This window comes from Arctopsyche grandis, chromosome 9, assembly GCF_051622035.1.
Source record: "Arctopsyche grandis isolate Sample6627 chromosome 9, ASM5162203v2, whole genome shotgun sequence".
Lineage (NCBI taxonomy): Eukaryota > Metazoa > Arthropoda > Insecta > Trichoptera > Hydropsychidae > Arctopsyche > Arctopsyche grandis.
In genome coordinates this window covers 21486394-21503142 of record NC_135363.1, presented here as the reverse complement: position 1 = coordinate 21503142, position 16749 = coordinate 21486394, and the positions used below count along the sequence as shown (strand labels likewise).

At 34.0% G+C, this 16749-nt stretch overlaps 1 protein-coding gene across 5 annotated transcripts in view; it reads left to right on the top strand.

Moving 5' to 3' along the window:
• Positions 1–16749, top strand: part of sd (TEA domain transcription factor 1 homolog scalloped) — a 103950-nt gene that overhangs the window by 34011 nt on the left and 53190 nt on the right. For all 5 annotated transcript variants that reach the window (XM_077437439.1, XM_077437434.1, XM_077437436.1 and 2 more), the window contains exon 3: positions 14626–14673. The gene's annotated coding sequence lies outside the window, so the exon portion shown is untranslated. The remainder of the gene's footprint in view (positions 1–14625; positions 14674–16749) is intronic.

Below are 16749 nucleotides of genomic sequence, written 5' to 3'. Positions count from 1 at the left end.
ACGTGTGAGGTGACGCTGAAGAACGAAGAAACGCTAATGTATAGCTGCGAACCACGAATATTTTTATTGTTTACGACGAAATATGTTATTTTTAATGCTGATAAACTATTTTTATTTTAAATGAATAAATAATGAAAGATGAAACATTACAAAGAATGAAAGATGAAACATTACAAAGAATGAAAGATGAAACACTACAAAGAATGAAAGATGATTTGTGTTTTCTTCAATTATTACATATCACCTGTTCTATTGTTTATGTACTACTGTAAATCCGAGACGTATTTATGTCAGGTATGGCCGAATGTGGGATTTTATGTGTGTGAGCGAATTATGTAATGGGTAATGTTAAGGAGTGATGTACAAACAGTGGTACACATGAGTGTACACTGTTTGTGAGTTGGCAGAAGTGTGACGCCAACTGACGGTGAGTAGTCGAACCGTTGGCCGGGCGGCCGCCGGTGGTGCGTACGCGCACGTGTTTATACTCAATGGTATAATAAACGTACATTGATGGACCAACATCGTCTTTGATTATCTCTCCCGCAATCCTCCCTATATCTTTGGATCCTACAAATGGGGGCTCGGTTCCGGGATAGGGATTAAGATTGCGAGAGAGGAGAAGACGCCGGCAATCTGACAGATGGCGGCCATTCGTGTTCGAGAATATTCCACGGGTGTTCCGGAGAAATTGGAGTCGGCGGCTATCATCATAACATAGTGGCGGACGTGTGCTACGAGGACCCTGATGACTGTGATGACCAACGACTACCAAGATGACAAGGACATCGACGATGACATCAGCCGCGACGGAGTATGACGCGTCAGCGTCGAGGACGGAGCGTGACGTCACAAGCCGCGCGCAATTTGACATCGCCGCGACGATGACAGATGACGAGACGAGCTTACAGACGACCATCAGCTGAGAATCATAGTGTGATTGTGTGTGTGTTTGAATGTGTTGTTCATTGCGAATATAGTGAAGGTAAACGCGTTTTGTTGGCGGTGCAGAGGCGCGTCGAATTCCAAGGCTGACGATCCACGGTGGTCTATCACGACGGCTTGTTGGCACGGTCACTCTTCTATAGGTTTCAACAGACGGTTGGACCTGACGGTACCTGAGGGTTTGGAGAGGGGATCGGTGTCAAGGGTCGGTGGTGCCACGTGTGAGGTGACGCTGAAGAACGAAGAAACGCTAATGTATAGCTGCGAACCACGAATATTTTTATTGTTTACGACGAAATATGTTATTTTTAATGCTGATAAACTATTTTTATTTTAAATGAATAAATAATGAAAGATGAAACATTACAAAGAATGAAAGATGAAACATTACAAAGAATGAAAGATGAAACACTACAAAGAATGAAAGATGATTTGTGTTTTCTTCAATTATTACATATCACCTGTTCTATTGTTTATGTACTACTGTAAATCCGAGACGTATTTATGTCAGGTATGGCCGAATGTGGGATTTTATGTGTGTGAGCGAATTATGTAATGGGTAATGTTAAGGAGTGATGTACAAACAGTGGTACACATGAGTGTACACTGTTTGTGAGTTGGCAGAAGTGTGACGCCAACTGACGGTGAGTAGTCGAACCGTTGGCCGGGCGGCCGCCGGTGGTGCGTACGCGCACGTGTTTATACTCAATGGTATAATAAACGTACATTGATGGACCAACATCGTCTTTGATTATCTCTCCCGCAATCCTCCCTATATCTTTGGATCCTACATGTATGTGTTTGAAATAATATTTTTATTTTACATAACAGAGCCTTGCATTATTTCGTCTATTAAAATGTTTTAAATTATGCAATTAATTATATTGCATATTAATATACTTGTAGGGGCGTATTATGCTCACACTCGTACAATCTGTAAATTGAATATCACAACGTGGGTTAAATCCGAAATTGCAACATTTCTCGGACTCACAACCGCCATGCTAATTAGTTAATTAGTGGTTTTACAATTTTCATAGTTGAATAAATAATTCACATTTGGTTCCCGAATTTAATCCAAATTTGAACACGTAAACATTTTACGCATAGATAAATAGCCCATATTATGAAATGAAATTATTTCTTCACCCATATGATATGTTCTTATAACTTATTTGTGAATGGGCTCTCTGGGTAACATTGTATTATTATTTGATAACCATAATAGTGATTTTTTTTAGTTAAGTGCAGGCCTGGGCAACCTTTTCGAATGATGGGCCTCATTAGGAATTAAAAATGAACTTCGGGCCGCAAGTAAACTACTATTTATAGATGTACATTATTTACTGTCACGAAAAAGAATTCCAACATAAAAAAAATAAATAATCCTCTAATAACCAACAATTTGGCGGGCCGCACAAAACTTCGAATAGGGCCGCATACGGCCCGTGGGCCGCTGTTTGCCAAATCCTTTTATAAGCGAAAACTTTAGCTTATAAAAGGATGGGTATAGATTTACCATTGATTATTGTACGTTATAATGCACAGTGCTATTTTTGTCGTTTTTCCATATACATAAATATGGTGGATATATAGATTCGAGTATCCACTTTCGTTTTAACTCTTTGCACTCGCGCTCTCTCGCCGACAATAGTTTTCCCGTATCTGATTGTGTGTATGCGAATTCAGGATGCGTGTTTGTATTGCGGAGGATGTAGGCACGCCAGGGGCGCATAAATAAGGGCCGGTCAGGCGCATTACTGTGCGAATACCTCTCGGTTATAATTGCCATCGCAGCGTTTGCTAAACAAGGGAAACGCATTGCGACCTGCCAAAACAAAACTAAACGCCGATGCTGCTCGTGCGTCCAGCGGCTCTCAAATAAATAAACGAATCTGCGAATTTGTGCACGCGAACTTGAAAAAAAATCACCTTCAGAGCTGCAATGCCGTACTAATAGTGAACGCTTAACGGCGAGTGGTTCGAATTCACTTTGCATATTTATGTCCGATAATTTGAATATGGTCGCAGACGATGTCGATTATGGCCATTCTGGTATTAATTCAGTGTTTTGTTTTTTTTTCTTGGTAGATGTGTTGACGCAAACCTTGATCTTGAAACTGATGATTAAATTATCTTCGATGAAAATATAAAAATTATAAAATTTGACAAGTTTGAAAATTACAAAGCTAGTGATTGAATCGAGTGGTATTATGTAATATGTAGTGGTATTATATAATTTTTTTGTAACGCTGTCTTCTTAAAACAGTTTTAAATTTAATCAACTTTCGGAACTATAAAACATAAAAGAGTGATGAGGGTTAAATTTTGTTGGGTTAAAAATATTTTAATACCTTAACGCAATACATAATATTTGAATCGTTTGAATTTTGATCGTTTCAGCGTGAAATTAATATCTGAACGAGTGCGATGCGGACGACAGCGTTTCGAACGTTTTTCATCTCGTGACAAATGGAGCGATCATGATCGTTTAATTTTTTTCTGGGTCTTCTGAAAGCACCTGTAGGTTCCCTCACTGTTCTCGGATGGGGTGACAAATTGTATTTTTTTGACGCGCTAGAATTGAACATTAGACCGTAAAATATATATTTTTTTTAATATTGAATTTTATTTGGGTTTCATACAAATCATATCGTTAAATTGAACAATGAAACTTCGTTCTGTGCAAATTTGATTGTAATTTTCAAATAATATATGCATATTGATGCTATACAACGTCAAATTCACTCAAATAATTATGGAACTCTGCATAACGAGAAGATATAGGAAAAGGAATACGTAGGTGAGAAGTATGACAAGGGCAGTTGGACATAGTGAAGAGATCGAAATCGGGCGGATCACGTAGCTCGTAGAAGAATGAACGAAAGTTAGACAAAAGAAGTTCTAAAATGGTACCCGAAAAAAAGTTTATTTATTTATTCTTAATTTATAACAGAAACGCCTAACAGGTAAACCTAATGCGCTTTACTGGCCAGAAACGTTGTACATTTAATAATATTAAAGTATTATTACAAATAATATCCATTAATATTGTATTTACTTTATATAATACTAATAATTTATTAGTATTATACAATATTAATGGAAGGCCACGAGAAAGACGGGAGGATGAAATTGTTTCGTCTAGTTTTGCGTATAAACTTTTGAAAGAATTGGAATTATTTCTTAAAACAGTTTTTTAGCATTGAAACGAAATATCTGTATTTCAATTAATTTTTCAAATACGCATTTCCAAAATTTTCCTTCGAGTATATTTGCACGATAGTGATAATTATTTTAATATGATTTACAATTGTTTTTGTTAAAATTACGCGAATGAACATTCAGAAAATCCTTCAACTGTTGATTCGATTACACAGCAAACGAACCAGAAACTATCTGAACGAAAGGTCACGAACCGGATGTGCATAATTATTTATTGTTCAATATGTATTATATTACAAAACTGTATAGACAGCACCTTCATTAAAGGGGTTATCTTCAATTTCAACTTTCACGCTTTCAATAATACGTTCGCACGTTTCTAATAATAATCGCACTTTGAACGCACGTGTCCTCCCTCAAAAGCCACTTAATTACAAACAAGTCGGGTTCACGCTTAATTAAAATCTCATATCGTCGGTAATAATTAGACCTGATTCTAATGCGGAAGATTGCTTATTCAATATTACACAATTTGTATGGCGTCGGCTCAGTTTTACATAATTTTACATACATACGAGGGTTTGGCGCCGCTGTTGTGTTCATCCGCAGACAATCGGAGTATTCGCCAACGCCGACTGCAACAGGGGGTTGCGGTGGACCACTGACTCGACGTGCAACTGAATAATCCGTTCGTATTGATATGTAATTGCATTTTGGGAATTCCTGTTTGTTTCCGATTCGGCGTCGAACAATTTCGCCGAATTAAATTATTTATTTGTTCGTTGCGCCGCTCGCTGCCGCTTTGTTGTCGAAATTTTCCCGAATATAGTTGGGAGCTAACGTGAATACGTGAAAAATTTCATCCCGAACTGCATTGCGTAAATTTAGTCGGAACAAAGGTGTAAATTCTTCATGAAATGGATTTTTTTTTAAGTTTGAAATTTATATTAAAAAAATATATTTTTCCTAGTGGACGATCGGTACATATAAAAACACTCAATGACTAATGTTGCTGGTTTGGTTTTATTTTTTGATAAAGATTGATGATTACGTTGAACCTTATAAGTGTAATCGCTATTATTTATCAGTAAATTTGTCGAATTATAACCGAGTGTTTGATAAGAAATTAAGGTATATACCAGTGCAAACATTGTTAATTATATAAACTGTGTTCAATTCAATAAATAAAAACTACGCGTTTACACCTACCGTTATATATACTAGATGGAATCCGTTTCGTTTTCTATAATACGTAAATCGTATAAGCTAATTTAGCACAGAGTTGTACAGAGCATTAATTCGAGTCTAGCTTTAGACAAATTGACTTTCAACGTAAATACATTATATTAAATTTAAATACATATGTAATGCGACACAATTCGAATGTTTATCCGAACAATAATCACACACGCATTTTACATGGATACATCGAAAGTTACATAGAGTTTGTCAGGAACTGTAAAATCACAACTTTTCATATCATATATTTTAATAATTGAGAAAATAATTTCATGCAAATTCTCTCGGCTGAACTTGTTTACGGATATTTCGGGTAATTATCTATCATTAAGTTTATCTCAAAAACAGGAAACAAAAAAAAAAGTAATGCAAGCCAACAGTCAATTTTTCTTCATTATATGTAAGCTTTACGTGGCATATGAGGATACAATTTATAGCCACAATTCTTAAATTGTAATGGTATTTAGCCCCAGCTATCCTGACATAAGCCTAGATCAGAACTTAGTATTTTTAATTACAAATTTCGATCCATTATTACCAATGATGAATTTTATATGCTTTATTAGCGTTTACTCCAGTGTAAATTTTTCAACGTTTTTTTCTCTATTAGGATTTGATTATGATGACGATTTCAATGTGAGGAATATGTAAATGTTTACTTTGCACGTCGTGTCCCTATGCTTACTTACATATATACAAATGTATAATACAATATCTATGATTCGATATACATGTTCTGTTCTTAAAAAATAAGTACCCAAAATCAATACAAGGGTTTCTGATTTCGTGGATTTTTTTCAATTCAAGTCCACTTTTCTTTATTTCGAGAAATATGTATCTCCCAAAACAAACAATATAATGATTTGCGTTTAACGATACTGGTGGCCTGTATAATACGTTTATTCTGCTTTTCCGAGATTCTGGACATATCAAATTAAAAGAAGTGATAACAATTTGTGAATTGTGTTTTCAGAACTGAAAATTGGACTTCTGCCACTTTCAAATATAACGGCTCATATCGATAAAATTCAATTATAAAAGTAAATTCATTTGAAATAGCCTCAAGAATAGGAGAATTTATATGAAAATCCGAAAGCTTATTTCTAGATTTGGCATAAATATTTTCAGCCTATTGAAAAAACTCTTTCAGTTTCGGCCGAAGTTGGTTATACGGTTAAAAGTTAAAAGTATGGCTATTTTTTTTTTAATTCGAACTTATTTTTTTTGTTGTGTTTTTGCAGTTTTGAATTTTAATAGCTCCTTATTTAATTCTTTATTCATCGTCCACCACACAATTTTCTCATCTTCATCAGAATCTAAAAGAGTTTATTCCATTGTGGAATCGTTAATACAAGATTGCTTCATAATTATTTCATCATAGGATATTCTCCTTTATTATCGTTTAAAAGATCGGTTCAATTCGGTTTGAAGTATTTTTCTTCCCAAGTATATGAAGCTTCAATATTCATATCAAGTATATGAAGCTTCCCGGGAATTTATGGTCCGGGTCGACCCTGCCAGCAACCCTATACTGCACCAACCATACTTTTCGAATTGATTACAATAATTGCAAAACTCAAGAATATGAAGCTTCATTTGAAAGTGGGCCGTCTGTATATTTGCCATAACTTTTGTAACTACCCTGATTGATGATGGCCCGTATATATTTGTCAACAATTGACGCTTATCATGTGTTTTTTTTCGGGGTAAGCAAGGCGCCTCCTGCCACCCCCTCATCGCCCAGTTCTTCTTTATAATTGAACGGATGAATGGTGTGTTTTTGTTGGCGGGCGTCCGTCGGGCCCATCACCACTCCATGTATATCGGCTATTCCTAGAAGCGATGGCCCGGAGCTTCTTCTTTTCTTCTATTTTGTGAATGAAGTGGAAGCGAAGTGTCGGCAGGTGCGGCGGCGCCCATTACCGTCGGGGATTTACGTTGACTGTATGTGTCCGTCTGTCCGGTCGTAGTTTCACTCTTGTTGCGCAATCCAAAACGCAAAAGAAGCTCTCTAGCTCTTCCGCGAGACCGGATCCGTTTAACGTTTTGTCAAATGACCGAATTCAAGGCTATCCGACGGAGATGAGCGCACCTGCTCACTTTTTACCATTATTATTCAATAGGCAAATTATGGGCGAAATTGCCACATCTAAAATTTTATTATTATAGGTATATTATTATTATACTATCATGTGTCGCCGTACTTGTGCCACAAACACGTGCCGACGCGATTGCGCTATGCATTTGAATTTTATCTGGCGTTTTGACGACAGTACGAATGTGATCGTTGATATTTATCCCGACGTTCAAATTCGATATCAGACCTACGGTTGCTTATCAAAATACAGAATATTAATATTTCTAATTGTATGTACATTTATACAAATGTTAGGGATTTGACTTTAGAACATCAAACGAATTTAGAATGGAGGGACTAAAACATCCACCTTTCAATGCCGATTTTTCTACATTTTTATATTACTTATAATTGTACTGCCTATCTAATACGTATGTTTTCAAGCTTTGGTATCATAAATTCATCACATATGTCATTTATTTTATTTATTATCACTAGATCATCTGTCGACTTCCCATGGGTTTTTTAAAGGATGCTGCGAAAGTGTATCAAAAATTTATCCTTAAAAATTAATCAGGAAGACCCATTGGGGTTTACCTGGTAGGTCTTCCTGGTATATATGTGTATATAAAAATAAAATAAAATAAAATTTCTTGAGTTAGTTTCGAATTTTTAAAATCAATTTCTACCTTATTAAATGAAACTAACTCTATTAAATTATTTCATAAGTTGAATAAAATAAAAAAAGGATCTAAGTGCCATTTTTAAGATTTTGAAATACATCGGTTTTTGTCTATACAACAATTGTATGAGCAATACAATTGCTCTTGTTATACACTATTAAAAAACGATTTTCTGGCATAAAACCGATATTGGCGCTTAGGCCTTTTTTATTTCCGGTATTTTATCTAAAGATTTTCTAGGTTGGTTCGATTAGTTAGAAGATAGTTAATATATGAAGCTGCCAGTTTTATTTGGAATTACTATATCGATATTTGACGAATAGAATCGGGTAATTTTCCCATTTATACTGTTTGTAACCTTGGAATTAAATTAGTATTAAACCAAATGCATACACTATCTAGAAAAGATGTGTGTACATACATATATTGTGTGGTTCAGTTTTTGGTATTAATTCATTTCATCTTAAAGATTCGTTGACTAACACTTGATAGAATGCGGTGATTAAACAATTCTATTTATGTGTATCTAACCGACAATGCATTTGCGTATTTACTGAAATTATCATTTTAAATTAAGAACAATGCATCATGCCACATTTTAATGTGAAGCAATTCTTAAAAATATATTTGCCAAAACCGCACACATGATATCATTACACCGAATACCGTCATATGTATATACATACATAGTGTAATTTTTTCGTATACTTATTTTATTTGAAAATTTCACAGATAACGATTTATCGGGCAATTTCGTTCGCCTATCGTGAAATACTATTAAAATAAAAATAAAATATATGTTTAAAAAAAATGAAAAAATATACATTTCTTATAAACTGTCACGGTCAACATTGAAACGTTAATTCACCAGTCACGATGTTTACTTAATGATATCTTTCCATTCGTATGTCGTACGTGCTGATATGAGTCATATGGTTATCAAATCTCACCTGTCTAATCGCTAAAGAAAAACATCGTCAAAAAATCGCTCTTACGTACTTATCGCTCTTTTCGCGATAGCATATTTTGAATAACTTCCCATGTTTATTTTTCACGTTGCAAATATAATTTACTTATCTAAAGATATGTATGTACATACGTTCGATCGATTGATTGGAAATACATACATACATATTTATTTATACAACCTTTTATGACATGAAAGTTGACCTACGTAATTAAAAAAATGATAAATGTTCATCTACAGATAGTCAGTAGTTCAGTTTTGCTTCATTTGCCATTCACTTCAACATTGACCTTAAGTAGCGCGCGTGTCTCATGAATGAGAAAATTTTGTACTGTACATATATATTCTACGATTCAGATTTAATTTGAAACATTTTGAATATTTTGCGAACTCGTGTATATATATGTATGTAGGTATGTTCGTATGTTTTCTGTTGAATTCTAAAATGAAGTTGTATTACGTAGTATTATCATCATATTGCTTATTGAATACATGCAGTGTACATTTATGACAGGTTTGTACAAAATGCAAGTTTTTGTTTCATAAAATGGAAAAATAGTGCAAATCTTTGTCTAGTGTAATAGATCATTAGAGTGAACCAATCGCAGAATTCTTGTCGGGTAGCAAAAATACAAGTTTTTACAGAGCAGAAGCAGTTACAATCTTTACATATACCTACATGTACATACATAATATTGTCGTTTTTTTTTCTTTTCTTTACATAATTGTACCTGTAAGTTTGTATCTCATCTCTATACAACTTACAATGAAGGAAAAGTCGAACCTCATGGCTTGCAATATATCGTCGAATATATTTGAATTATAATTCCGTGATCCTTTGATGTTAACACACCACAATGTATTTTTCAGGTTTATTATCTGAAGATTTATTGCATCAAAAGAACTATTTTATGCTAAAATTGGTTTGCGACAAATTAGGATATCTTCCATAGTGAGGATATGTATTGACGATCTTACCACCACCAGGTCGTCAATCATAAGATGATGTCTACTTTTTGTAATTAATTTTTGTTGGAATATGTCCTTGTGGTAGACTCGATCAATGACGTCATTACATTTCTTATAATTTCTAATTGCAACGACCCGACCGCACAAGGATGCTGTCGAAGTAATGCGTCACTTTTATTCACAATCAGGGTTGGAGTCGTTAAATAATTGAGTGACTGTCTCCGATTTTGCGTACAAATGGCGTTTATCTATTTTATTTAACACTTGTCGTAATGTGTTAAAAAATAATCCAGCTACTGTGCTGGACGCCAAGCGTGTATATAAAAATGTATGTTTTAAGTTAAAATATTGCAAAATCTGCGAGGTTAATTGTTGAAATTAGCTGTAAAAATCATTTTATCGTGTATTAAACGTCGAATTATATAAAATTCAAGTGCAAGAAATAAAAAAAATTACGACTGAAGTAGAACCATCATTCCAATGCAGTATCATTTTCACACTGACAGTTGAGCGCAGCGTACTGAATTCTACCTGTCTTTCGCATCTGAGGCACTTGCATAAGGGACTTCCCATGAAAATAATTATTTTTGTTGATACTCATCAATGTTTTGATTTTGTAATGACCATTCGAATCATAGTGGTTTTGATGAAGAAGTAATAAAATATGAAGACCCTGCATTCAGTACATATATTTGGAGATTTAACTCCTGGTCATTCGCTATCTATCACAGTGCGGCAAGTGTTAATAATGTATTTATATGAATATTAAATTACTAAATAAGAGTGACTCAACAATACCCAATGTCCCAATAAAGTTCCAGGACAAGACTACTCAAGGGGCCCCGTATCGGGACATTCGACTGACAGATATTGATATTTTATATTAATCTACATAAAAAGAAAAGGAATTTATTTAATGATAATAGTGTACATATATTATTGTTCAAACCGCATATTTTTTTAAATGTGAAATCCTACTTGTTATATCATACTTTATTCAATTATTTTAAGAAATATCAACCAACATAAATGTAGGTATTTTTCTAATTCTTCTGATAGATTCGCTTATGAAAAATCTATCTATAAGATTTTTTTTGGTTGGTCTATTGGGCCTGAGATTCGTCTCGGCGGCCCTGGATTTGAAACACATTGTTTTTTATGTTTTATTATTTTTCGGTCAAATTAAGGAGAGGATTGATATTTGACAAATCTGTTACGCAGTATTTGTACATAATAAGGTCTATTCATACCTAGTCGGCACGTATCGGCAGCAGCAGGCAACGAATGAGAGTATGAATGCGTCCATATAGAATGTACCAAAGAATACTGTCTGAACTTACAGGTTGCCAATACGTGCCAAATAGGTATGAACTTAATTAGTTTTGTGTATTCATAAATAAAAAATATAGAATTTTTAAAGATTTTTTTAAAATTATTTACATGAGTTCACCTCATGTATGTACGTGCTTCTTAGTAATCCAGAGTAAATTCGAATAAACTAAATTTGTCAAATCAGAGTCGGTTTTTGGAAAAGAGTCGGAGTGGTGCTTTTTCATCGACTCCACAGTCATGCTCTGGTCACAGTCGAATCTCGGAAACGTCGCAATGTTTACGCAAGACGCGGCTGGTTGGATATCCCTGATTCGAAGGTGTCGTTATCGGTAGTGTCCGGTGAGTGGCCAATCGTTGCCGCCAGAACCGTTTCAGAGTTGAAGTTTGTTGTCTGGCGGGGAGCAGGCCGCAATCTGGCCGCAAGACCGGTTGCGGCCCGGCCGCTGACTCAGGCGCCGGCCGGTTAACACTCGCGTGACCCCAATTCACGTTTCAACGTTCGCCTGATTCAAAGGGGTGAGCGCTACCGTCAATTAAAAACTGTGGACTCTCTTGTCCTGCAGATTCTAAACACTGCGATAATTTACACCCCGCGGAATTAAAATTCCGTTCCAATTTCATATATTCATATGGGTTCACTTGATTGGCGATTGTTTGATGTTTAAAACTGCATCTCATTGAAATATTTTAATAAGTTTTGGCTATGGATTGCAATTTACATAAACCGGTAAACGGTACATGATTCTCCCTAGTACCGGTATACCGGTATTTACCGGTAAACGAAAAAATATTTTTTCGTGGATCAGATAACTGTATGTGGTTACTTTTCCTACAAACGCTAACCTAGATTGAATCGTAAATAATTAAAAATAAATCTCAGGGGAATAATCTAATATATAGTTTCGAAAGAGACTTTGTATGTATGGAAGTTTTGTTCCGTATTCGGAATATTCAAATAAATTTAAACAAAATAAAACTATTGAAATAAATGTAATAAAATGTTTACTATTAGATTAACCATGTTTAAGCGCTTTATATTACAAATACCGAGCGAAGCCGGGTAAAACCACTAGCGACATATGCAAATGAAAGTAAATTCGTAATAATGAATAAATTTAATTTTTTATTTTTATCATGTTTATTTTTTTTTTTTAAGTTTGGACCATTTGAAAGTTTCGATCGAATTTATTACGATTTTTTTTTTTAATGCTTTTTATTATTACTTAATTATGTTCAAAATACATCTTATATCTATTTTAATAACTACTGATCATTTTCTATTTTACAATTTTAAATCAATTTTGTTAGTAATCATAGTATTATATTATTATAATGTTAATTTATACAGCGTAATAGGAAAAAGAGCTCAAAAACCTATTTACAATTATTACGATTTAGTTATTCTGTGTTGCCATTGAATTTATCGATTTGAAATTGCCAGATTTAACACTGAAAATAGTTATTATGTCGATAATACTGAAAATAATTATTATAAATAGCCATTTGCTTCCACATTTTATGCCTGTGTGTGTGTGTACTTAAATTTAGATAAAATAGTTTACGGTAAATACCGGTAAATTTTTTATTTGACCGGTATTCACCGATGGCGAAATTTTGTTGATTTTACTGGTATACCGGTATTGCAATCCCTAGTTTTTGCACATTAGATCCGGTTAACCGTTTGAATATGAAAAGCTTAAGCTTAAAATCGAATTAAATATCTTAATTTCGAATCCATACTTTCAGGTGATACAAATGCAAATATTTCATTTACTATTATAGTATTTGATAAGTTTTGGGAAATTTAATCTATCATAGTCATCCTTATCCTTACATTATTACTTTCCGTTGAAATACTCTTTTTGTTTCTTATTCATTCTAACCACCAACTCTTTGTTCTCATGCCACTTTTTACTAATCTAGTACTATTCTTGAACTACGTCCAACTTAAGACGGAAGTTCGCGCCTCATGTCACTGAGAGGTACCTTGTGTCTCCGTGTTCCGTAGGTGAGGTAGCCACTATGTCTCAGTATATCTGCTCACTAGTCTGGATTTGTCCAAGCATACACCTCAATATGTCTTCGTGCATGTTTTGTGTCTCTGTGTGTCCTAACTTGGACGGGCCATTACATATATCCACTATAAAGGCAATATTATGATGAAATTTTTTTTTCATTAGACATACATATGTATGTACATATATGTATGCATATGATTTTATTTTATCACAGTATTTTACTTAAAATAATAAATTAATATAAAGTAAAAGATCAATGACTTTTACTAAAGCTCGCTTCGCTTAACTAAAAATTTCACATGGTTCTTTATTTATTTTGCCACCAAATTATAACATTTGATTTATTTTTAAGTTTCGTTCTTTCATTGCAATACACTTCCTATACTACTTACTCATCAATTTTTGCGGAATCTAATTTTTGCACACTTCAGAGTCAAGTGCGAAACCGTTTTTTCAGCGTGCAAACATTTTTTTTTCCTTTTTTTTGGAATGATGTATATTTGCGTAAAGCTCCATTTTATATATGTAGTATAATTTTGAAAATGTATTTTCATATCACAATTCGATGGTTACACATGCGGTCTATCATTTATTGTTAGGTTTAAAAGATGACACACAGCCGTCGGGTGAGTAAGTGCAAAAGTTTCGTCGAAAATTACTCATCAAACAGTTCGAAATGTGGTTTGCGGCCTCGTTTTATACAAACTCGTCGTAAAGGTCCTCCCCCGTTCGTGAGCGAACTTTCTTGCCGTTTATAGATTGTAAAAAAAATATTGAGAAGCACTAGCGTGATTGATATCAATTAGTGACACTTCAGATGAAACAAGTGACTGAGAAAAACGGTTCAACGACACGATACTGTTCGAGATTTCTTTTTCTACCCCAGTTTATATTGTTTTGTTGTGTTTTGTGCGCGCACGTGGCTCATACGATAACATTTTTGATGATAAAATTATTAAATTATAAGATGAGCACATCTAAACAATATCTTCAATGACAATTTCAACGATTAGTTTATCCATCAATAAAAATATATTTATATTGCTTATTTAATGTTGTATTAGGCAAACTGTGAACAATCGTATACGATTATTGCTAATTTTTTCACTATAAAAAGCCTGATCAAAATCAATATCCCAAGTTTACGACACGCATTAAGAGATTTTTATTTAAATTTTAACGACTTTTTTAAGCACATGTGTAATATTGTTTTTCCTCTTTTGGTTGCAGATTCGCCAGTAACATCACGTTTACCTGCAGATCTTCAAACTGATACAGGTACTGATCAAATTTTCGACCAAACGCTACAAAATCTTCCCCATCCATTGTTGCATATTATAATTGCGCAATCGTCGTCGCAACATTGTGCAACGATTTAATTTTCATACGAAGTGAATGTAAAACTCGATCGAACGTGTACCTATGCACTACACACAAACACACACGTTCGGCTAAACTTTCGCATATCGACACACGCGCTCGCTCGCCCACAGTTTCTCAACATGTTGCAAAAATGCATTGGTGTTGCACTCTGCGAAAATGCATCTCGGATGCAGCGTCGGTCGTTCGTACAGTTTGAGAAGCTGTATGTGCGTTGTAGTCGTCGTTTGCGACACGAAACCGAGTTTGTACGGCCCGCGGCTATATACCGGTTGCACTGAAACTCCATTCACTCCGGTACTCGCATTATGAGTCACCGGCTCGTTTCGATTGTTAAATGATGACACGTGGGATGAACTCTTGAACTGCGTGGGGTGCTGCTTGCTAGGTAAAATCACATAATGCGTGTAATATACTCAGTAAATAGCAGTCCTTATGACGAATAGTACATAGATTTAACTTCAGGTACATACAAATATTCAAATAAATACTTCGTCTTTGATATTCCAAAAAAAACTAGAAATCAAAATACAATGTATATGTGAGTTATGTTTTGTAATACAATATAATATGTGAGTTATGCCTTGACATCTGCAAGCTAGTGTATATTATTTGTACGATATCAAAAGATTAATTGATTTAACCTAATTTAAATAGTTGATTTACAGATTTTCCATTTATTATTTGCTTCTACATAAACAAGTTGACTACCAGAAAAATATTTCTATTATAAGAAAACTAAAAACCGTTAGACCATGATTAGGAATTGATGCAAATCAGTCAAAATCTGAGGTCCAATTTTTTACAATTACAAAACTTCATTTATTGATATTTCGTATATGGATATAGTAAAAATAATTTATTAAAAATTATACCCTCGATGCAATTATTTATTTAAAATTAAGTACTTGGGAGAGGTGTCATAGCCTATGAACCCGAAGGGCTTGTCAATTATAATTGCAAAAAATATATAAACCACAACTAGTAACTAGATGGGAATCAAAAATAAGACGGAAATTTAAAATATATAAAAACTAAAGCTACTAAAAAAACGTATACATGCAATAAGAATATACTAAAAAGTAAGTAAACTGAAAGTAAGTAAGTCTGAAAAACCCATTAATTTTTAGAAAATCATCAAGTTTATTTTTAAAGAGGTTTAGGTTTCTAGAAGTTACTTATTCATTTGGTAGACTATTCCAAATATCAACCAATCTAATATATACATAATTTAGAAAGAGACTTTGTATGTAAGGTTTGCGTAGAAGAATCCGTAACGTTAAATTTAATAAAAAAATAAATGAATATTCAAATAAAATAAAACTATTCAAATAAATTTAAATAAAATAAATCTATTCAAATAAATTTAATAAAACGTTTACTATTAGATTAGCCATGTTTAATCGGTTTATATTACAAATACCGAGCGAAACCGGGTAAAACAAAACCTCTAGTCTATTTATAAAAAAGGATTCGCTAATTTTTTTGTAAAAAATATATTTTTGTAGACTGAGTGTATGACCTCTCAGATGAGTGTTTCTGTTAAACGTTAAGAGGCTAATCATAGGACAATTTTAGTGGTTATTTGTAATTTTGTAATCTTCGAATAGATCGCCTCATTCTTTTCGTCTCCACTGTGAAGCAATTGCCTAATTTATGTGGATTATACCATTGTAAATATGATGGAAGAGTGGCATCGAATTGTCTGAAATCCTTTAATATGTTTTAAATTCACTTTTGAACATACGATTGAGTTTTTTTCGGTAGTGTTTAATTTGTTGACGCGCAAAAAAGCGTCGATATAATGCGAAAGCAGATAAACCATTAGTAGCATCATCGGTCGCTGCGTTGCCGTTTCGCTGAAGATCAGTGCTCAAGATATCCCACAGGCCAGTCGGTGACTCAACGCGCCAATCTCCACTCTATGTCTGGACTAAATAGAATATCTAATTTTTTTTTCGTTTCTGCCTCACT